This window comes from Phyllobates terribilis, unplaced genomic scaffold (assembly GCF_046119375.1).
Source record: "Phyllobates terribilis strain yellow unplaced genomic scaffold, ASM4611937v1 Scaffold_4__5_contigs__length_816908805, whole genome shotgun sequence".
Classification (NCBI taxonomy): domain Eukaryota; kingdom Metazoa; phylum Chordata; class Amphibia; order Anura; family Dendrobatidae; genus Phyllobates; species Phyllobates terribilis.
This window is the reverse complement of record NW_027362764.1, coordinates 684,508,423-684,530,845: the sequence shown is the minus strand read 5'-3', so window position 1 is coordinate 684,530,845 and position 22,423 is coordinate 684,508,423. Positions and strand designations below refer to the sequence as shown.

Sequence of the window (22,423 nt, the reverse complement as noted above, 5' to 3'; positions counted from 1 at the left end):
CAAGTCCCACACACAGCTAGAAGCCCAATATTTTTTCAGAGGTAGATGCAGAAAAAAATATATTCAGTTTGCAACCTGATGGAGGTCTGTATAGATGGATTAATAGAACAAGTCCCACACACAGCTAGAAGCCCAATATTTTTTCAGAGGTAGATGCAGAAAAAAATATATTCAGTTTGCAACCTGATGGAGGTCTGTATAGATGGATTAATAGAACAAGTCCCACACACAGCTAGAAGCCCAATATTTTTTCAGAGGTAGATGCAGAAAAAAATATATTCAGTTTGCAACCTGATGGAGGTCTGCATAGATGGATTAATAGAACAAGTCCCACACACAGCTAGAAGCCCAATATTTTTTCAGAGGTAGATGCAGAAAAAAATATATTCAGTTTGCAACCTGATGGAGGTCTGTATAGATGGATTAATAGAACAAGTCCCACACACAGCTAGAAGCCCAATATTTTTTCAGAGCTAGATGCAGAAAAAAATATATTCAATTTGCAACCTGATGGAGGTCAGTATAGATGGACTAATAGAATGATGCTATGCCCAAAAGATTTTACTTCACTAGGTGCAGTAAAAAAATTGGTATTCTATACACAGGTGGTATATCTTGCAACACAGATAGGCTACTCCACTGACTAACACACTCTGCAATAGGCCAAAAAGGATTAGCTTTGCTAGATTCAGCCAAATGCTGTGAAAAAAACTTGCACAGCACTGGCACAGACCTGCCTGGCAAAAACTGATAGGAACTGATGTAACCTAGTCCTGAAAAGGACTCCAATTACAATTAGTCTTTACTCTCACAATCTATCTATTTAAGAGCACAGACCTGCCTGATAAAAGTCGTAGGAAATGCTGTAACCTAGTCCTTAAAAGGACTGCAATCACAACTATTCCCTACTCCCAAGCTATCTGTAGATTTGTGCGAAAATTGGCTTGAAATTAACAAGCAACAGCGGTGCCGTCTAACACGCAGCTGCAGCAGTGAGAAAATGTTGGCGACGGGGAAAATGGCTTGGTCTTATAGGGCAAGGACATGTGACATACACTGCCAATGACACATGCCCTTGCTTGTGTGAAAAAAAGCACTTCGCTCCGTGTGTGCGCTGCTGATAGGCTGACAGATTGCACCTCCCCACTGCAAATGCGGGAAAGAGAAAAAAAAATGGAGATCTTCATTGTTCCTGCAGAGATCCATCCCCTGCCCCTCCCCCCACCCCGCTGTACACTCAAACTGCGTATTAACATTAATTTTCATCATTACTGAGAAAAAATCCAGTTATGATTTTGGTGCACGAACAGTTATTGAACATAACCTCGAACAGCCAAATTTTTCTCAAATTGTTCGTGTTCGCCGAACGGCTCGAACACCGCCCAAAACAGCTCGAATTTGAGATTGGCGAACAGTTCGAGTAGAACAACGCTCATCTCTACTGGTTAGTACTTGGATGGGAGACCGCCTGGAAATACCAGGTGTTGTAGGCTTTTGCTTTTTCCTTCCTTCCACCAGCAGGGGGCACTCTCTTCTATGCCTTTTTTCCATTCCCTTTCACAAGTGCACACATTCATTCTCTTTTCTTTTTTTCATTTGCTTTCTCTCTTGCGCTATTTCATCTCTGCAAAATACCAGCATCCTTCTGATCACCGTGGGCCTCCAGCATTGTTGCTTCTTTACTTTTAATACTAGGCTCCTTTTCACCAGGAACAGCGTCTCCCGCGTGGCTGGAGGCAACCACTGGTAACCCCAAGCAGAAGACCTTTGCAGGCAACACGACCCTCCCCCCTGAAGAACAGCTCAAAGTCACTGGCAACCATCTCACCCTCTTCCTTCATTCACCCCTGAACGTCTCGCTCCGCCCCCAAGTTACGGGTCCAGCTTGCTCTTTCTGTCACATTACCGCGATGAAGGGTTTAGCCGCAGGAGACCATGCGCCGAGACATTTTTGAAGACACCTGATGCTGCGGGTGAATCACTGCTAAACAAACCACACCTGTAGGGACGGCACAGCCTTTGCATGGACCCTTCGGAGCCCGCCCCGTCACGGCCAGATTGCTCGCCACCAAGCGATCCTGAGAAAGGCTGGCCGGACGATGGATCGAGCAGCGGCTACTGGCCATACCACCTTGGATACGCCTGATCTCGTCTGATCCCGGAAGCAAAGCAGGGCTGGGCTCAGACAGTACTTGGATGGGAGACCTCTTGGGAACACCGGGTGCTGTAGATCATTTTGATGAAGTTTTGCCCTACTGCCCAGCTCGGCTAGCATGGAACGGCGCCTTGCCGTACACCGACCTTAAGTAACTTAGATGATGGAAGCCCCAAGGCCTCTGAGCCAGTTGGCAGCTAAGTACGCTACCCCGCCGCCTTCACGCAGGCCTGACACCGAGCTCCTTGCCACGGCTAGGAGTGCTTATTGACTCCGCAGCTCGCCGTGTGGAAATGATGGCGTTAAAAGCACCCGGGGCCGTGAAGGGGCCAGGCTTTCAGCAGGTGCCCAGGGAAGGTTTTGGATGCCGGCCGCCTAGCGAGGGCCAGCAGAAGTAACATGTTTCTCTGTAAAGAAGCCTGTGTAACCAAGCCAGACGGCTGACAAAGAGCTAACCTCAGTGCAAGGAAGGCAAGGAAGGTGCGGAAGGAATTGGGGAGGGGGGGGTGATTCCTGCTAGGGCCCTGAAATCATAAAACAGGCAGGAGAGTCTGACGCATGGTGACGGAGAGGTTGTATAGGCAGATAGGGGGTGTTGTCACGTGCGAGCACGTGTGCATGCTGGCTTGTGTGTGAGAGTGCGCTTCCTAGGTGTGGCGCGCTGCAGACAGTCAAAGGGATTGTTCCCTTTCATTAAAAGTTAATCCCCGGCTGCAGGCTATTAGAAAGCAACTAAACGCGCTCTACTCACCCTACCCGGGTCTACCGGTGAGTCTCGCCTCTGCTCCCGGCCTGTGGCATTGGCCGTGAAGCTGACGTTCCGTCGACAGCGCTGCAGCCGATCAGTGAGCTCAGCGGCTCTGAGTGGGGCCTTCTGTCTACAAGACCTTTTAAGGAAGCCAGCAAAAAAATTGAAGAGAAGGGAAAGCACAAAACCAGGGGAGGAGTCCTGAGGAGATAATTTGCATATTCCCACTGCATTTTGGGGTAAGTGAAGAGTCTCCGCGAGCTCAAAGAACACTGGATTTTGGCTGTTGGAGCTGAAAAGAGGACATCGGTAAACCAGGGGAGGAGTCCTGAGGAGATCATTTGCATATTCCTACTGCATTTTGGGGTAAGTGAAGAGTCTCTGCGAGCTCAAAGAACACTGGATTTTGGCTGTTGGAGCTGAAAAGAGGACATCGGTAAACCAGGGGAGGAGTCCTGAGGAGATAATTTGCATATTCCCACTGCATTTTGGGGTAAGTGAAGAGTCTCCGTGAGCTCAAAGAACACTGGATTTTGGCTGTTGGAGCTGAAAAGAGGACATCGGTAAACCAGGGGAGGAGTCCTGAGGAGATAATTTGCATATTCCCACTGCATTTTGGGGTAAGTGAAGAGTCTCCGCGAGCTCAAAGAACACTGGATTTTAGCTGTTGGAGCTGAAAAGAGGACATCGGTAAACCAGGGGAGGAGTCCTGAGGAGATAATTTGCATATTCCCACTGCATTTTGGGGTAAGTGAAGAGTCTCCGCGAGCTCAAAGAACACTGGATTTTGGCTGTTGGAGCTGAAAAGAGGACATCGGTAAACCAGGGGAGGAGTCCTGAGGAGATAATTTGCATATTCCCACTGCATTTTGGGGTAAGTGAAGAGTCTCCGCGAGCTCAAAGAACACTGGATTTTGGCTGTTGGAGCTAAAAAGAGGACATCAGTAAACCAGGGGAGGAGTCCTGAGGAGATAATTTGCATATTCCCACTGCATTTTGGGTTAAGTGAAGAGTCTCCGTGAGCTCAAAGAACACTGGATTTTGGCTGTTGGAGCTGAAAAGAGGACATCGGTAAACCAGGGGAGGAGTCCTGAGGAGATAATTTGCATATTCCCACTGCATTTTGGGGTAAGCGAAGAGTCTCCGCGAGCTCAAAGAACACTGGATTTTGGCTGTTGGAGCTGAAAAGAGGACATCGGTAAACCGCGCGTCGGTAGGGGTGCGCATTTTTAAGCTTTTTTTTTAAGCTTTTTTCACTGTTTTCAGAACATTAACAATAAGAACATGGAAGAGTCCAGGAGCCATTTGGTGAGCTGCATATCCTGCTACATGTTCACAGACTTGCCAGTGGAAAAGCCAAACTTCACATGCCAGAAATGCAAGCTTGTGTCCCTGTTGGAGGAAAAGTTGCGAAATCTAGAAGAGAGGTTAACTACCTTGAAAATCATTAAGGAAGGTGAAGAGTTCTTAGACAGAGCAGAATTATCTCTTCATGATTCAGAAAGAGAAGAAATTCGAACTGCACCTGACGAAACAGAGGAATGGAAGCATGTGAACCACAGAAGCAGGAGGATCGAGAGGCAGTCAGCACCCATACTGCTCAGGAACCAGTACCAGGCTCTCACGCAGGAGAACCATGAAGAAATACAGCAAAATAAGACTTTGCCAGCAATGAATAACCTTGTAAGCCTTCAGAATCCTCCTGGATGGAGAAAGAAGAATGTTGTGAAGAAAAAACGGAGAGTGGTGGTCATGGGGGATTCCCTGTTAAGAGGAACAGAGGCCGCTATCTGCAGACCAGACATAACCTCAAGAGAAATGTGCTGTCTTCCAGGAGCAAAAATTAAAGATGTGTCTGACAGGATATCAAGACTCTTCAGACCTACAGATCACTACCCATTCCTGAAGGGATATGAGGGAACAATGGAGAGGGACCGCACCTCATAGAGTTGGAGAGTTAGAGGAATGTATGTAGGGAGCCAGGGGACCTATAAACATCCCTATTCAGCACCTGAAGTAATATCCCTACCTGACAGTGGAGGTTGGCACCCTATATCCCTTCATACCCCTCTCCTTCCTATTTTTATATTTTTTTTGTTTCTGTTTTTGTCATTTTTCTTTCATCACTATTTTGGGTTTAAAGTGCGCTCCTGGGGTTGGGCCGTAGCTTCACTGTGCGATTCTGGACCTATGAAGCATTTCCAGCTTTCTAACCACTGGGGTAAAATGAACGCGTGTTTTATATATACCGCGGTACATATGGTATGTTGCCAGGATAAGTGCCAGTTATTATATGTTCTGGACACTTTCCATGGCTTGGGATATTCATGGATGAGACTCCTTTTATGGTGACATCCAAAGCAGGATGCCGGCTGGTGATCCTGCGTGTCCCCTAGCTATCGCTCCGTTATGTGCGATTTTTCCTTGTCTATGACGCGCATACCGGAAGTGACGTCTGCGTGTCACGGCCGGCATCTGCGTTCCACATACCGGATGTCAGGTGACCGGAACCGGAAGTGACACGATTATGAACAGAGCGCGATTAGGATTCAAAAGAGGATCTAATAGAGCATGAAGTAGCGCTGTCTGGTGAATGAGCTGCGCGACTTTGGGCAGCGTGCATACCGCATGTCCTCTTTTTTCTTTCCCCTGATGAATAGCTAAGGCTAAGAAACGCGTCGGGAGCGGCATCTGGGGAGCGGTATTTGGTTGGTGACCTTATGAATTTCGGTTCACCACCATTATATGGAGCCCCCTCTGAGATCCGAGAGCATGGACGGTCATCAAAATTGGTGAGGATGTTCCATTTCTATATAGCAGAGTTAAATGGTCACCATTGATGGGGCGAGTGTTTTCATGTTCCCATATCACAGGGTGAATGCCTTCATGTTCCCACATATTGGGGTACAATAAGTTGATATAGTGTACTGTGGGCTTCATTATCTTTTTTTCCTATTTTCCATTCCTTCCCTGGTTTGTGTTAGAGATGCAATATGCTTATATGACATATATCTATATCTCTGGAAGTAACAATATATGGAAGTTCTCTTGGTTATTATATACCACAGGCAGTCAAACTGTGTGTTTTTAGGTCCTTGCATTTGGCATATATTTTATCTAATGGTATTAAACGTTAAGTTTTAAGTTTCTATAGAACTACACCTGCTGGTATCTATATCTACTTTTGTGTAGTTGTTTCTATTATCCCCGTTGCTGCATTTTGATACTTGAAATATAAGTGGTATGGCTGGTTTTCTGTCAGTGGGAATAGACACCAGCCAGTGGGCTACTGAGGCCAAAGAGGTCTTTTCTGAGCGCACTTTTGCCCAAAAAAAATACACCCCCACTTTTTCGGCCGCATTTAGAGAATTAACAAAAATCTACAAACAGCAGATCACATCTTGGTGGGAGGTACAAACACTTGAGAATTACTTAAGGGCAGGCATCGTCCCGAGGAACCTCCGGATCACTCTGTTCCCTTCTTTTCGGTACAGGAGTCAGACCCTACTGGGCCTCTGGGAAAAAGAGGCGACCGCGAGTTCTTTACGATTCATGAAATTGCTCCTAGATGAGGAGAGGATTACATTAGCCGCTTTGAATGAATCATTGAGAACACAAGTGGAATTAACAAAAAAATTTTCCTTGGAACCTGAATTTAACGCTAAGGAAACGTTACTTCAGAACACAATAGAAAGATTTCAATATCATCTGAAGGAACGGAAGCACAAATTTTTCATTAAAGATCTACAAGAGTTCAAGGAAAATAAGGCTTATAATTTCCTCTCTAACAGGAGCCCAAGATACCCAGATACAGATATTTCGTCCACTGACACTGACTTTTCAGAGTCAGAGGTCAGACCCAAACCATATCGTGGTAGACAGAGGGGAAGAGGTGGCGGTAGGATTCGTGGCAGAAACATTAGTAATAGGAGATCCCCCTCTGGGCTTTTTTTAGAGGAGGGTTATCCATTACGCAATCGCCTCAATCTGAGTACCCCCACACCGACATTATGAATCCCCAAATCATAAACTTATCATCGAGAAGCCTCACCTCTGTAGAACTGGAGGTTTTGAATAGGGGTCTGACTTTTGTACCGACAACAGACTACAATTCTTTTGAGATCATAAAAGACGTAAATTTATTTGTGCGCAAGTTGAAGTGGCGCAAGCACTATATTAAGATTGATAAACAGGCATGCGCGGATCTGGGGGTTCGTGAAGAACTTCTACCTGATATTAGAACCCTTTTTCACCTCGGTGATGTGGATCCTAACCTTGAGGGGAATGGCCCATTCACCAATTTGAAACTGAAAAGTACCAAAATGCCACCTCCACAGAGTGATTTGAGCCCTATTGATGTATTTTTGAACATGGTGACTAAAGATTTGAGGGACCTGGAAAATGATTCCAGACGCTTTAGACACAATTTCACTCGTTGCGAGATGCAGGCATTGAGGTCACTAGAAAATGATGAACATATCACCATAAAACCTTCAGATAAAGGGGGTAACGTGGTGATCATGGATACCAGTGAGTACTACCTGATGTGCAGTGCTATACTCAACGTTAAGGAGTGTTATAGCACATTAAAGGCGGATCCCACGAAAAGATTCTCCCAAGAGTTGGAGGAACTGGCAAATGAGGCCATGAGGGATGGTACCCTAAATAAACAGGAGAGAGACTTTATCTGTCCAATCCATCCAGTTATGTCTACCTTCTATAGTCTCCCAAAGGTACATAAGGGCCTGAACCCACTGAAAGGACGACCCATAATATCGGGAATTAACAACCTAACGCAAAATTTGGGAATATATTTGGAGAAGGTACTTAAACCCTTTGTTGTAAGCTTGAACTCATTTGTCGGTGACACCAATGACCTGCTTCGAAAACTAGAAGGTATGACAGTTGACAAAGACGTGACTTTGGCTAGCATTGATGTGGAGTCATTATACTCCTCAATTCCCCATGATAGGGGTCTGGAGGCGATACGTTTTTTCCTTATGGGGAGAGGCAAACAATTTGAGCGACACAATCACTTTGTGATGAAGGCCCTTCAGTTTTGCCTGACAAAAAATGTATTTCTTTTCGGTGGGAAGTACTTCCACCAGCTCAGGGGTACTGCGATGGGGAGCCCATGCGCCCCATCGTATGCCAATTTATACCTGGGTTGGTGGGAGGAAACCGTGGTTTTTGGAGACATCCCTATTGAAGGTGGTGAAAACATTTTGCTATGGGTTCGATATATCGACGACGTCCTAGTTCTGTGGAATGGGGACAAAACATCCTTTGGAAACCTTGTAGAAAGGCTTAATCATAATGACCTTAACCTACACTTCACTTTTGAGTTTGGCCCCCAGGAGTTGCCCTTTCTGGACATCTTGATACGGATAGGAAAGGATGGGGAGATAGAGACCAGTACATATAGGAAAAAAACTGCCTCGAATTCTCTCCTCAGGTGGGAAAGTAACCATCCAGCCCCACTTAAGAGGGGCATACCGAAGGGGCAATTCATGAGGGTCCGGAGGAACTGCTCGGACGATGCCACTTTTAGAGCCCAGGCCACCGATCTCTGTCAGAGATTTCATGAGAGGGGTTACCCAAAGAAGGTGATAGCTGAGGCCTATGGGGGGACTCTGGCCAGGGACCGCTCCTCCTTTTTACACCCATCCCCAAATGTGGATAAGGACAACACCTTCTGCAGACTCATCACTACTTTCACTAATCAGTCGTATACAGTCCGTAGGATATTACAAAAACATTGGCGGATTCTATTAATGGACGAGGATATTGGTAACATGGTTGACTCAAGACCTATGATTACATATAAAAAGGGCATATCCCTTAGGGACAGATTGGTCCACAGTCACTATATGGGCCATATGGGGAACAAAAAGCTGAAAAGCTCCATAACTGGCTGTTTTAGATGTAGTGGATGCGTATCATGTAAAGTTATTACGCAAGGGAAAGACTTCATAAGTAATGTCACCGGAAAAACATTTGTTGTCAAACATTTCATTAATTGTAGATCGAAGGGAATTATCTATATGGCTAAATGTGTCTGCGGAATGGAATATATAGGGAAGACAAAGAGAGAATTGAGAAGAAGAATAGGAGAGCACCAAAGAGATATCGCCCTGAAAAGAGATACCCCCCTGGCAAAACACGTGAATAACGTACATCCGAACAGTAGGGATATAATACGCTACATGGGAATTGACAAAGTTACGGCCCCACCAAGAGGGGGCGACTGGGACAAACTGATCCTGCAAAGAGAGACGAAGTGGATCTTCAGAATGCGGACAACGGCTCCCTACGGCCTCAATGAGCAGCTGTCCTACAGGCCGTTCCTATAGATATAGGGTGAATTAGGGAGAGGAGTGTAGGGACAGCCGTCGAGGAGTGGGGGCGCCATTTGCGCAGGTTTATAGGGTGCCAACCTCCACTGTCAGGTAGGGATATTACTTCAGGTGCTGAATAGGGATGTTTATAGGTCCCCTGGCTCCCTACATACATTCCTCTAACTCTCCAACTCTATGAGGTGCGGTCCCTCTCCATTGTTCCCTCATATCCCTTCATACCCCTCTCCTTCCTATTTTTATATTTTTTTTGTTTCTGTTTTTGTCATTTTTCTTTCATCACTATTTTGGGTTTAAAGTGCGCTCCTGGGGTTGGGCCGTAGCTTCACTGTGCGATTCTGGACCTATGAAGCATTTCCAGCTTTCTAACCACTGGGGCAAAATGAACGCGTGTTTTATATACACCGCGGTACATATGGTATGTTGCCAGGATAAGTGCCAGTTATTATATGTTCTGGACACTTTCCATGGCTTGGGATATTCATGGATGAGACTCCTTTTATGGTGACATCCAAAGCAGGATGCCGGCTGGTGATCCTGCGTGTCCCCTAGCTATCGCTCCGTTATGTGCGATTTTTCCTTGTCTATGACGCGCATACCGGAAGTGACGTCTGCGTGTCACGGCCGGCATCTGCGTTCCACATACCGGATGTCAGGTGACCGGAACCGGAAGTGACACGATTATGAACAGAGCGCGATTAGGATTCAAAAGAGGATCTAATAGAGCATGAAGTAGCGCTGTCTGGTGAATGAGCTGCGCGACTTTGGGCAGCGTGCATACCGCATGTCCTCTTTTTTCTTTCCCCTGATGAATAGCTAAGGCTAAGAAACGCGTCGGGAGCGGCATCTGGGGAGCGGTATTTGGTTGGTGACCTTATGAATTTCGGTTCACCACCATTATATGGAGCCCCCTCTGAGATCCGAGAGCATGGACGGTCATCAAAATTGGTGAGGATGTTCCATTTCTATATAGCAGAGTTAAATGGTCACCATTGATGGGGCGAGTGTTTTCATGTTCCCATATCACAGGGTGAATGCCTTCATGTTCCCACATATTGGGGTACAATAAGTTGATATAGTGTACTGTGGGCTTCATTATCTTTTTTTCCTATTTGCCATTCCTTCCCTGGTTTGTGTTAGAGATGCAATATGCTTATATGACATATATCTATATCTCTGGAAGTAACAATATATGGAAGTTCTCTTGGTTATTATATACCACAGGCAGTCAAACTGTGTGTTTTTAGGTCCTTGCATTTGGCATATATTTTATCTAATGGTATTAAACGTTAAGTTTTAAGTTTCTATAGAACTACACCTGCTGGTATCTATATCTACTTTTGTGTAGTTGTTTCTATTATCCCCGTTGCTGCATTTTGAGATTTCAACTATCCAGACATTTGTTGGGAATCTCTCTCAAGTAAAACTAACAGGTCAAGCAAATTCTTATCCTCTCTTGCTGACAACTTTATCTTCCAAAAGGTAGGGGAGAAAACAAGGGGATCTGCTACTTTGGATCTAATCCTTATAAACAGGGAGGAAATGGTTGAGGAGGTAAAGGTGGCTGGGACCCTAGGAGGCAGCGATCATGCTATTATAGAATTTTGGATAACTAGAGGAGGAAGACATGTGAAGACTCAAACTTCAAGGTTAGATTTTAGAAAGACAGATTTTAAGAGACTCAGAAAGAGAATAAGAAGGATCCAATGGCTGAATGTCCTTAAGGACAAAAATGTCCAGGAAGGATGGGAAATTTTTAAAAATGAGATTCTCAAAGCACAATCGTTAACAATCCCGAAAAGTAGGAAGAATGGGAAGCATTTAAGGAAACCAGGATGGATGAACACAGAACTTAAACACATGCTAAAAAGAAAGAAAGAAATGTTTATTAAATGGAAAGAGGGAGGCATATCTAAAGAAGATTATAATGCAGTCTGCAGATCCTGTAGGGCACCTATCAGGTTAGCTAAAGCTGACAATGAATTAAGGCTTGCAAGAGATGTCAAAAGCAATAAAAAAGGATTTTGGGGGTATGTCAAAAGTAAAAGAAAAGTCAAAGATGCTATAGGATTTTTACAGGATGAAAATGGAGAAATGGTAAGAGAGGATGTTGAGAAGGCCGAACTTTTTAATTCCTATTTTGCATCTGTTTTCTCTCAGAAAGAAAATGTAACATCAGCTGATCTTCACTGTCCTTTTAAAGGAATAGAGGAATCCAAGTTATCTGTAAACAGAAAGATTGTGAGGGAATATTTAGCTAACATAAATGAGTTCAAGTCTCCAGGTCCAGATGAATTACACCCCAGAGTACTGAAGGAGATCGTAGAAGAAATTTTAGAACCACTCTCCATAATCTTTGAAAATTCTTGGAGAACAGGAGAAGTCCCAGAAGACTGGAGAAGAGGAAATGTTGTTCCTATCTTCAAAAAGGGGAAGAATGGGGACCCAGGGAACTATAGGTCGGTGAGTCTGACTTCTATACCAGGAAAGATCTTTGAACAAATTATTAAACAACATGTATGTAAGTACATGGATAAGAATGAAGTGATTAACCAGAGTCAGCATGGGTTTGTAACTAACAAGTCATGTCAGACTAACTTAATTTCCTTCTATGACAGAATCACTGACTGGGTGGATCAGGGAAATGCTGTAGATATAGTATATCTTGACTTCAGCAAAGCATTTGACAAAGTATCTCACACCATCCTTATTGAAAAAATGACCAAGTATGCAATGGACCAGGCAACTGTTAGGTGGATTCATAACTGGCTTAGTGATCGGACTCAAAGGGTGGTTGTAAATGGCTTCACATCCAGCTGGATGAATGTCTCAAGTGGGGTACCACAGGGCTCCGTCCTGGGACCTGTATTGTTCAACATCTTTATCAATGATTTAGATGAAGGAATTGAGGGTAAACTGATTAAATTTGCTGATGACACAAAGCTAGGAGGGATAGCTAATACTAGAGAAGAGAGAGAGAGGATTCAAAAAGACCTAAATAAACTGGAGCAGTGGGCAGCAACCAACAGAATGGTTTTTAACAGGGAAAAATGCAAAGTACTACATCTGGGCAATAAAAATGAAAAAAGCATATACAGAATGGGAGGAATAGAGCTAAGCAACAGTACATGTGAAAAAGACTTAGGTATACTAATAGATCATAGACTGAACATGAGTCAACAGTGTGATGCAGCAGCAAAAAAGGCAAATACAATTCTGGGATGTATTAACAGAAGCATACAGTCTAGATCACGTGAAGTCATTATCGGTCTTTACTCCTCTTTGGTCAGACCTCATCTGGAATACTGTGTACAGTTTTGGGCACCACATTTTAAAAAAGACATAGACAAACTGGAGCAAGTTCAGAGAAGAGCGACCAGAATGGTGATTGGTCTGCAAACCATGTCCTATGAGGAACGGTTGCAGGATTTAGGAATGTTTAGCTTGCAAAAAAGAAGACTGAGAGGAGACTTAATAGCTGTCTACAAATATGTCAAGGGCTGTCACATTGTAGAAGGATGATCTTTATTCTCATTTGCACAAGGAAAGACTAGAAGCAATGGGATGAAACTAAATGGGAGGAGACACAGATTAGATATTAGAAAAAACTTTTTGACAGTTAGGGTGATTAATGAGTCAAACAGGCTGCCACGAGAGGTGGTGAGTTCCCCTTCAATGGACGTCTTCAAACAGAGGCTGGACAGACATCTGTCTGAGATGATCTAGTGAATCCTGCTTTGAGCAGGGGGTTGGACCAGATGACCCAGGAGGTCCCTTCCAACTCTACCATTCTATGATTCAATGATTCTATGAAGGCAAGGAAGGAATTGGGGAGGGGGGGGTGATTCCTGCTAGGGCCCTGAAATCATAAAACAGGCAGGAGAGTCTGACGCATGGTGACGGAGAGGTTGTAGGGGCAGATAGGGGGTGTTGTCAAGTGCGAGCACGTGTGCATGCTGGCTTGTGTGTGAGAGTGCGCTTCCTAGGTGTGGCGCGCTGCAGACAGTCAAAGGGATTGTTCCCTTTCATTAAAAGTTAATCCCCGGCTGCAGGCGATTAGAAAGCAACTAACCGCGCTCTACTCACCCTACCCGGGTCTACCGGTGAGTCTCGCCTCTGCTTCCGGCCTGTGGCATTGGCCGTGAAGCTGACGTTCCGTCGACAGCGCTGCAGCCGATCAGTGAGCTCAGCGGTTCTGAGTGGTGCGTTGTGTCTTCAAGACCTTTTAAGGAAGCCAGCAAAAAAATTGAAGAGAAGGGAAAGCACAAAAGGACCTGGTCTTGCTGAACACTGGAAAGGGCATCCGGCAGCCAGACTTCAAAGTAGAAAAGCAGCAAGTGAGAGGCTTGTCTCTGCCTACGGCCACACCACCCTGAACACGCCCGATCTCATCTGATCTTGGAAGCTAAGCAAGGTTGGGCCTGTTTAGCACTTGGATGGGAGACTGCCTGGGAATACCAGGTGCTGTAGGCTTTTGCTTTTTCTTTCCTTCCACCAGCAGGGGGTACTCTCTTCTATGCCTTTTTTCCATTCCCTTTCACAAGTGCACACATTCATTCTCTTTTCTTTTTTTCATTTGCTTTCTCTCTTGCGCTATTTCATTTCTGCAAAATACCAGCATCCTTCTGATCACCGTGGGCCTCCAGCATTGTTGCTTCTTTACTTTTAATACTAGGCTCCTTTTCACCAGGACCAGCGTCTCCCGCGTGGCTGGAGGCAACCACCGGTAACCCCAAGCAGAAGACCTTTGCAGGCAACACGACCCTCCCCCCTGAAGAGCAGCTCAAAGTCACTGGCAACCATCTCACCCTCTTCCTTCATTCACCCCTGGACGTCTCGCTCCGCCCCCAAGTTACGGGTCCAGCTTGCTCTTTCTGTCACACTGCCACGATGAAGGGTTTAGCCTGCAGGAGACCCTGCGACGAGACATTTTTGAAGACACCTGATGCGGCGGGTGAATCACTGCTAAACAAACCACACCTGTAGGGACGGCACAGCCTTTGCATGGACCCTTCGGAGCCCGCCCCGTCACGGCCAGATTGCTCGCCACTAAGCGATCCTGAGAATGGCTGGCCAGGCGATGGATCAAGCAGCGTCTACTGGCCATACCACCTTGGATATTCCCGATTTCGTCTGATCTCAGAAGCAAAGCAGAGCTGGGCTTGGACAGTACTTGGATGGCAGACCTCCTGGGAACACCGGGTGCAGTAGACCATTTTGATGAAGTTTTGCCTTACTGCCCAGCTCGGCTAGCATGGAACGGCGCCTTGCCGGACACCGACCTTAAGTAACTTAGATGATGGAAGCCCCAAGGCCTCTGAGAAAGTTGACAGTTAAGTACGCTACCCCGCCGCCTTCACGCAGGCTTGACACCGAGCTCCTTGCCACGGCTAGGAGTGCTTATTGACTCCGCAGCTCGCCGTGTGGAAATGATGGCGTTAAAAGCACGCGGGGCCGTGAAGGGGCAAGGCTTTCAGCAGGTGTCCAGGGAAGGTTTTGGATGCCGGCCGCCTAGCGAGGGCCAGCAGAAGTAACATGTTTCTCTGCAAAGAAGCTTGTGTAACCAAGCCAGACGGCTGCCAAAGAGCTGACCTCAGTGCAAGGAAGGGAAGGAAGGTGCGGAAGGAATTGGGGAGGGGGGGGTGATTCTTGCTAGGGCCCTGAAATCATAAAACAGGCAGGAGAGTCTGACGCATGGTGATGGAGAGGTTGTAGAGGCAGATAGGGGGTGTTGTCACGTGCGAGCACGTGTGCATGCTGGCTTGTGTGTGAGAGTGCGCTTCCTAGGTGTGGCGCGCTGCAGACAGTCAAAGGGATTGTTCCCTTTCATTAAAAGTTAATACCCGGCTGCAGGCTATTAGAAAGCAACTAACCGCGCTCTACTCACCCTACCCGGGTCTACCGGTGAGTCTCGCCTCTGCTCCCGGCTTGTGGCATTGGCCGCGAAGCTGACGTTCCGTCGACAGCGCTGCAGCAGATCAGTGAGCTCAGCGGCTCTGAGTGGGGCCTTCTGTCTACAAGACCTTTTAAGGAAGCCAGCAAAAAAATTGAAGAGAAGGGAAAGCACAAAAGGACCTGGTCTTGCTGAGAACTGGAAAGGGCAGCCGGCAGCCAGACTTCAAAGTAGAAAAGCAGCAAGTGAGAGGCTTGCCTCTGCCTACGGCCACACCACCCTGAACACGCCCGATCTTGTCTGATCTCAGAAGCTAAGCAGAGTTGGGCCTGGTTAGTACTTGGATGGGAGACTGCCTGGGAATACAAAGTGCTGTAGGTTTCTGCTTTTTCCTTCTTTCCACCAGCAGGGGGCACTCTCTTCTATGCCTTTTTTCCATTCCCTTTCACAAGTGCACACATTCATTCTCTTTTCTTTTTTTCATTTGCTTTCTCTCTTGCGCTATTTCATCTGTGCAAAATACCAGCATCCTTCTGATCACCGTGGGCCTCCAGCATTGTTGCTTATTTACTTTTAATACTAGGCTCCTTTTCACCAGGACCAGCGTCTCCCGGGTGGCTGGAGGCAACAACCGGTAACCCCAAGCAGAAGACCTTTGCAGGCAACACGACCCTCCCCCCTGAAGAGCAGCTCAAAGTCACTGGCAACCATCTCACCCTCTTCCTTCATTCATCCCTGGACGTCTCGCTCCGCCCCCAAGTTTCGGGTCCAGCTTGCTCGTTCTGTCACATTACCGCGAAGAAGGGTTTAGCCTGCAAGAGACCCTGCGCTGAGACATTTTTGAAGACACCTGATGCGGCGGTTGAATCACTGCTAAACAAACCACACCTGTAGGGACGGCACAGCCTTTGCATGGACCCTTCGGAGCTCGCCACCAAGCGTGTTACAACTCTCCTGTTAGTTTTTTTTTAGTTTGCTGGTCACATGACCATTTTACCTATTTAATCCGGCTCCGCCCTCCTGGCTTTGCTGGACTTCATTTGTATTTACTACTGTTGAGCTAGCTTATTGCTCTGTTGCCGTTCTCTGTTAGTTTTGCTAGGTCTTCTGACCCCTATGCCTTTTTGTTGTGTGTTTGTCTTTGACTGCTACTATTTCTGCTAGGAGGTGTCCAACTTTTCCCAGTCCCTAGATCTTGTAGGGATCCCTCCCTCACATCTATAGGTCTGCGTTCAGACTAGCCGAGGACTTTAGCGGGTCTGATCGCAGGATCAGGTTCCCCGTTACATCGTAGGGATCTAGTTTAGTTCTATTGTAGGGATAGATCTCCTTTCTTTCCTTAGTCTCTGTAGCAGATCATAACAGTAATTCCAGCCATAAAAAAAAAAAAAAAAAATTTCTCTAAGGAAAGACCTCCAGTTTTCCATCATGGTCTCGGTGCAAGATTTGGCTCAACGCTTGCAGGGACTCTCTCTGGAGGTGACCAAGCTCCAACAACATGTGAGTAACTGTTCTGGAGCGCATTTTGTGGAACCTAAGGTACGTCTGCCTGATCTATTTTTTGGCAAACAACAAGATTTTTTTTCTTTTAAAAATGCTTGTTTATTATATTTTCGTTTGAGACTCGGATCCTCTGGTGATGAATCACAGCGCATAGGGATCATAATGTCACTTTTGCGCAAAGATCCTCAGGGATGGGCCTTCTCTCTCCAACCTAGTGATCCGTCCTTTAGATCAGTGGATAGTTTTTTTTCTGCTTTGGGTTTGTTGTACGATGATCCTGATCGTGTCTCATCTGCTGAGTCTGAATTAAGACGTTTGAGGCAGGGATCAGGTAATGTGGAAAAATATTGTTCTCACTTCCGTCGGTGGTCTGCCCAGGTGGGGTGGAACGATTCTGCTTTGAAAGCTTGTTTCTTGCAGGGCTATGTGAAAGGGTAAAGGATTTACTGATTGCTTATCCCATACCTGGAAACTTGCAGGAGGCAATGCAATAAGCTATACGGGTGGACAGGAGACTGCGTGAAAGGGTTAATGAGAGCAAATCCTCTGCTATGTCAGCTTCGAGTCCTGAGAGGTTCTGTGCTGACAATGGAGAGCCGATGGAAATTGGGGCGATGGCACCCCGCTCTCAGGAAAAAGACCGCCGACTTTCTGAAGGCTTGTGTTTCTATTGCGGAAATTCTGGTCATTTTATTAAGAGCTGTGTGCTTCGTAAGAAGAAAGAAAAAAAAATGGTCAGTCATGCTCGTATTGCCTGTTTAAATTCTAAGGGAGTATTCCTATCTGCCACTTCTGCTGCTCAGGAAGAATTAATTGAATTTCGGGTATTTGTGGATTGTGAATCTACTCTGAATGTGATTGATGGGGGATTCTTGGAAAAACTTAGATTAGAACCTAAAACTTTGTCATCCCCTATTGCTGTGGTTTCTGTCGATGGCTCTCCCTTGAAGAGTGTTACTCACAAGGTCTGTGAATTTCCCCTCACTATTAATGGTATTCATCAAGAGAATTTGGATTTGGTGGTATTGGATAATTTGCCTTCTCCAGTAATATTGGGGTTACCCTGGTTAAAATTGCACAATCCTGTACTGGATTGGTCTACCAATGAAATTAAGTCCTGGAGCCCTAAGTGTTATGACCAATGTTGTAACGGGCGCATTGCTGCTGTGGATAGAGGGGAATTGCCTGTACCTATTCAGGATTTTTGGAGAGTTTTTTCTGAGGAGGAGTCGCAGGTTTTGCCTCCCCATAGAGACTATGATTGTACCATTGAATTTGTCCCTGGCGCGACTCTTCCTAAGAGTCGTTTATTTAATCTTACTATTCCTGAAAGAAAGGCTTTGGAAGAATACATACAGACAAGCTTGGCCGCCGGTCACATTAGGCCTTCCAAGTCTCCTGTGGCTGTTGGATTTTTTTTGTAAAAAAAAAAGATGGCGGTTTACGTCCTTGTCTGGACTTTCGTGAGATTAATAAAATTACTGTACGCAATCCTTACCCACTGCCATTGATTCCTGATTTATTTAACCAGTTAGTGGGGGCCAAGTGGTTCTCTAAAATTGATCTCCGGGGGGCATACAATTTGTTGCGCATGAAGGAGGGTGATGAATGGAAGACTGCTTTTAACACTCCTGTGGGTCATTTTGAGAATCTGGTTATGCCTTTTGGTCTCACCAATGCTCCAGCATTTTTTCAGAATCTTATTAATGATATCCTTAGACCTTTAATCGGCAAAAATGTGGTTGTGTATTTGGATGACATTTTGATTTATTCGCCGGATCTGGAGTCTCATTGGCGGAGCGTACGTGAGGTATTACAGTTATTAATAGACAATTCGCTTTTTGCTAAGCTGGAGAAATGTGAGTTCGCTGTACAGAGAATTAGTTTTTTGGGCTACATTATCTCCAGTGAAGGTTTTGAGATGGACCCGGTTAAAGTTCAAGCTGTGCAGGAATGGCCTAGGCCTATTGGTTTGAAATCGATACAGAGGTTTTTGGGTTTCGCCAATTATTACAGAAAATTCATAAAAAAAATTTCTATTATTGTCAAACCGCTGACCGATCTCACCAGGAAAGGTGCTAATGCGGTTCAGTGGACTTCTGAGGCCATTGAAGCTTTTGTGTTTCTAAAGGAGAGGTTCACCTCTGCTCCCATCCTTATGCAGCCTGATGTGACTAAGCCGTTTTTGGTTGAGGTTGATGCTTCTTCGGTGGGGGTTGGTGCGGTGTTGTCTCAGGAAAACAAGGATGGAGTACATCCCTGTGCCTTTTTTTCAAAAAAATTTTCCGAGACTGAACTTAATTACGATATTGATAATCGGGAATTGCTGGCGATTAAACTCGCATTTGAACACTGGCGTCATCTCTTGGAAGGTGCTGAATTTCCCATTCAGGTTTTCACTGATCATAAAAATCTGATCTATCTTGATGCTGCCAAGCGCTTGAATGCCCGTCAGGCTAGGTGGGCACTTTTTTTCTCGCGGTTTAATTTTTCCGTTACTTACATCCCGGGTACCAAAAATGTTAAAGCGGATGCTTTGTGTCGCAGCTTTTCTCCCATGGTCGGTGTTGAGGAGGAAGAGGAGACCATTTTACAAGAAGGTGTTGTGATTGCTGCTTTGGACTCCGTTTTGGAGGATGAGATTCTTAAAGCACAGGAGAATGCCCCATCTAACACTCCCCATGGGAGGTTGTTTGTGCCTAGGACCTTTAGGAGAGATTTGTTTGTTGAGTGTCATGAGTCTCGGTTGGCAGGTCATCCAGGAATTTCTGAGACCAAGAGACTTGTGGGTCGCAGTTTTTGGTGGCCTGGATGGCAGAAGGAAGTCATTAAGTGGGTGCGCCAATGTACTGTGTGTGCAAGATCCAAGTCTTCGCATGCTCCTGCTGCGGGGTTGCTTTGCCCTCTGGAGGTTCCTAGTGCACCTTGGACACATCTGGCTATGGACTTTATTACTGACCTTCCTCCCTCTGAAGGTTTCACGGTCATCTGGGTGGTCGTGGACCATTTTAGCAAGATGTGTCACTTGGTTCCCTTCATCAAACTGCCTTGCGCTAAGACACTCGCTAAGGCCTTTGTCAAGGAGATTGTTAGACTACATGGTGTTCCTACTGACATTATTTCTGATAGGGGACCTCAGTTCGTGGCTCGTTTTTGGCGTGCCTTTTGTGACAGGTTGGGAGTTCATTTGTCGTTTTCATCCGGATATCATCCTGAGTCTAATGGCCAGACAGAAAGGAAGAATCAAAATGTTGAGCAGTTCTTGCGTTGTTTTGTGGTAGACAATCAAGAGGGGTGGTCTGAGTTTCTGCCACTTGCTGAATTTGCTCTTAACAACCATACATCCTCTTCTGCTGGTTGTTCGCCTTTTTTTTGTTGTTCTGGGAGACATCCGTCTTTTGGGTCATTTTCCAAATTGGTTTCGGCTGTGCCTGAGGAGGAGAGTTTTTCCGGTGATTTGGAGAGAGTTTGGACGGATGTGCGTGGTAATCTTCAGGAGGCTAACAAAAAATCTAAGAGGTACTTTGATAGGAAACGGCAAGAGGTTTTGTTTGCGGTTGGTGACATGGTTTGGTTGTCCTCTAAGAATCTGCGATTGAGGATTCCTTCTAAAAAATTGGGTCCCAAGTTCGTAGGGCCCTTTAAGGTACTTCAGATAGTTAACCAATCTGCTGTTAGGCTGGAGGTTCCTACGTCCTGTAGGATTAATCCGGTGTTTCATGTTTCTCTGTTGAAAAAAGCTGATGTGTTGGATGGTGACGCCTCTGCCACTGTTCCTCCGGTGGTGGAGGACGGGGAATATGAAATTTCCCGCATCCTAAATTCTAGACGGTATAGAGGGAGTTTGCAGTATCTCGTCGCTTGGAAGGGTTTCGGACCTGAGGATAACTCATGGGTGAGAGCGGATTATGTTTCTGCCCCCAGACTTGTCCGAGCGTTTCACAGGAGGTTTCCTGGTAAGCCTGGGCCTAGGGGATCCGGAGGATCCTCTTAGAAGAGGGGGTACTGTTACAACTCTCCTGTTAGGTTTTTTTTAGTTTGCTGGTCACATGACCATTTTGCCTATTTAATCCAGCTCCGCCCTCCTGGCTTTGCTGGACTTCATTTGTATTTACTACTGTTGAGCTAGCTTGTTGCTCTGTTGCCGTTCTCTGTTAGTTTTGCTAGGTCTTCTGACCCCTATGCCTTTTTGTTGTGTGTTTGTCTTTGACTGCTACTATTTCTGCTAGGAGGTGTCCAACTTTTCCCAGTCCCTAGATCTTGTAGGGATCCCTCCCTCACATCTATAGGTCTGCGTTCAGACTAGCCGAGGACTTTAGCGGGTCTGATCGCAGGATCAGGTTCCCCGTTACATCGTAGGGATCTAGTTTAGTTCTATTGTAGGGATAGATCTCCTTTCTTTCCATACTCTCTGTAGCAGATCATAACAAAGCGATCCTGAGAAAGGCTGGCCGGGCGATGAATCAAGCAGCGTCTACTGGCCATACCACCTTGAATACGCCTCATCTCATCTGATCTCGAAAGCAAAGCAGGGCTGGGCTCGGACAGTACTTGGATGGGAGACCTCCTGGGAACACCGGGTGCTGTAGACCATTTTGATGACGTTTTGCCCTACTGCCCAGCTCGGCTAGCATGCAACGGCGCCTTGCCGGACACCGACCTTAAGTAACTTAGATGATGGAAGCCCCAAGGCCTCTGAGCCAGTTGGCAGCTAAGTACGCTACCCCGCCGCCTTCACGCACGCCTGACACCGAGCTCCTTGCTACGGCTAGTAGTGCTTATTGACTCTGCAGCTCGCCGTGTGGAAATGATGGCGTTAAAAGCACCCGGGGCCGTGTAGGGGCCAGGAATTCAGCAGGTGCCCAGGGAAGGTTTTGGATGCCGGCCACCTAGCAAGGGCCAGCAGAAGTAACATGTTTCTCTGCAAAGAAGCTTGTGTAACCAAGCCAGATGGCTGACAAAGAGCTAACCTCAGTACAAGGAAGGCAAGGAAGGAATTGGGAAGGGGGGGGTGATTCCTGCTAGGGCCCTGAAATCATACAACAGGCAGGAGAGTCTGACGCATGGTAACGGAGAGGTTGTAGGGGCAGATAGGGGGTGTTGTCACGTGCGAGCACGTGTGCATGCTGGCTTGTGTGTGAGAGTGCGCTTCCTAGGTGTGGCGCGCTGCAGACAGTCAAAGGGATTGTTCCCTTTCATTAAAAGTTAATCCCCGGCTGCAGGCTATTAGAAAGCAACTAACCGCGGTCTACTCACCCTACCCGGGTCTACCGGTGAGTCTCGCCTCTGCTCCCGGCCTGTGGCATTGGCCGCAAAGCTGACGTTCCGTCGACAGCGCTGCAACCGATCAGTGAGCTCAGCGGCTCTGAGTGGGGCATTCTGTCTACAAGACCTTTTAAGGAAGCCAGCAAAAAAATTGAAGAGAAGGGAAAGCACAAAAGGACCTGGTCTTGCTGAGCACTGGAAAGGGCAGCCGGCAGCCAGACTTCAAAGTAGAAGAGCAGCAAGTGAGAGGCTTGTCTCTGCCTACGGCCACACCACCCTAAACACACCTGATCTTGTCTGATCTTGGAAGCTAAGCAGGGTTGGGCCTGGTTAGTACTGGGATGGGAGACTGTAAAATAATACTCTTCCTGTATTATTTTTTTCTACTGAGGACTTCTCAAAGTATCAATATCACGATATTCTTATAAAAAAATGTATCTATTTTTCCTTGGATTGTCCTTTAAAAAGAATCAGATTGCAGCAGGTACATACAATAATTAGTT

The 22,423-nt window shown here is 46.2% G+C and overlaps 1 non-coding gene and 4 pseudogenes across 1 annotated transcript; all 5 read left to right on the top strand.

Annotated features, from left to right (window-relative positions):
- Positions 1-2,113: 2,113 nt before the first annotated feature.
- On the top strand, positions 2,114-2,233 carry LOC141269639 (5S ribosomal RNA; annotated as a pseudogene).
- An 11,380-nt stretch (positions 2,234-13,613) lies between these two features.
- On the top strand, positions 13,614-13,732 carry LOC141267195 (5S ribosomal RNA). The gene has a single exon (XR_012321208.1). It is a non-coding gene; the product is annotated as a 5S ribosomal RNA (ribosomal RNA).
- A 621-nt stretch (positions 13,733-14,353) lies between these two features.
- Positions 14,354-14,473, top strand: LOC141269754 (5S ribosomal RNA; annotated as a pseudogene).
- Positions 14,474-15,414: 941 nt separating this feature from the next.
- LOC141268919 (5S ribosomal RNA) lies at positions 15,415-15,533 on the top strand (annotated as a pseudogene).
- A 5,594-nt stretch (positions 15,534-21,127) lies between these two features.
- On the top strand, positions 21,128-21,247 carry LOC141268593 (5S ribosomal RNA; annotated as a pseudogene).
- The last annotated feature ends 1,176 nt before the right edge of the window (positions 21,248-22,423 follow it).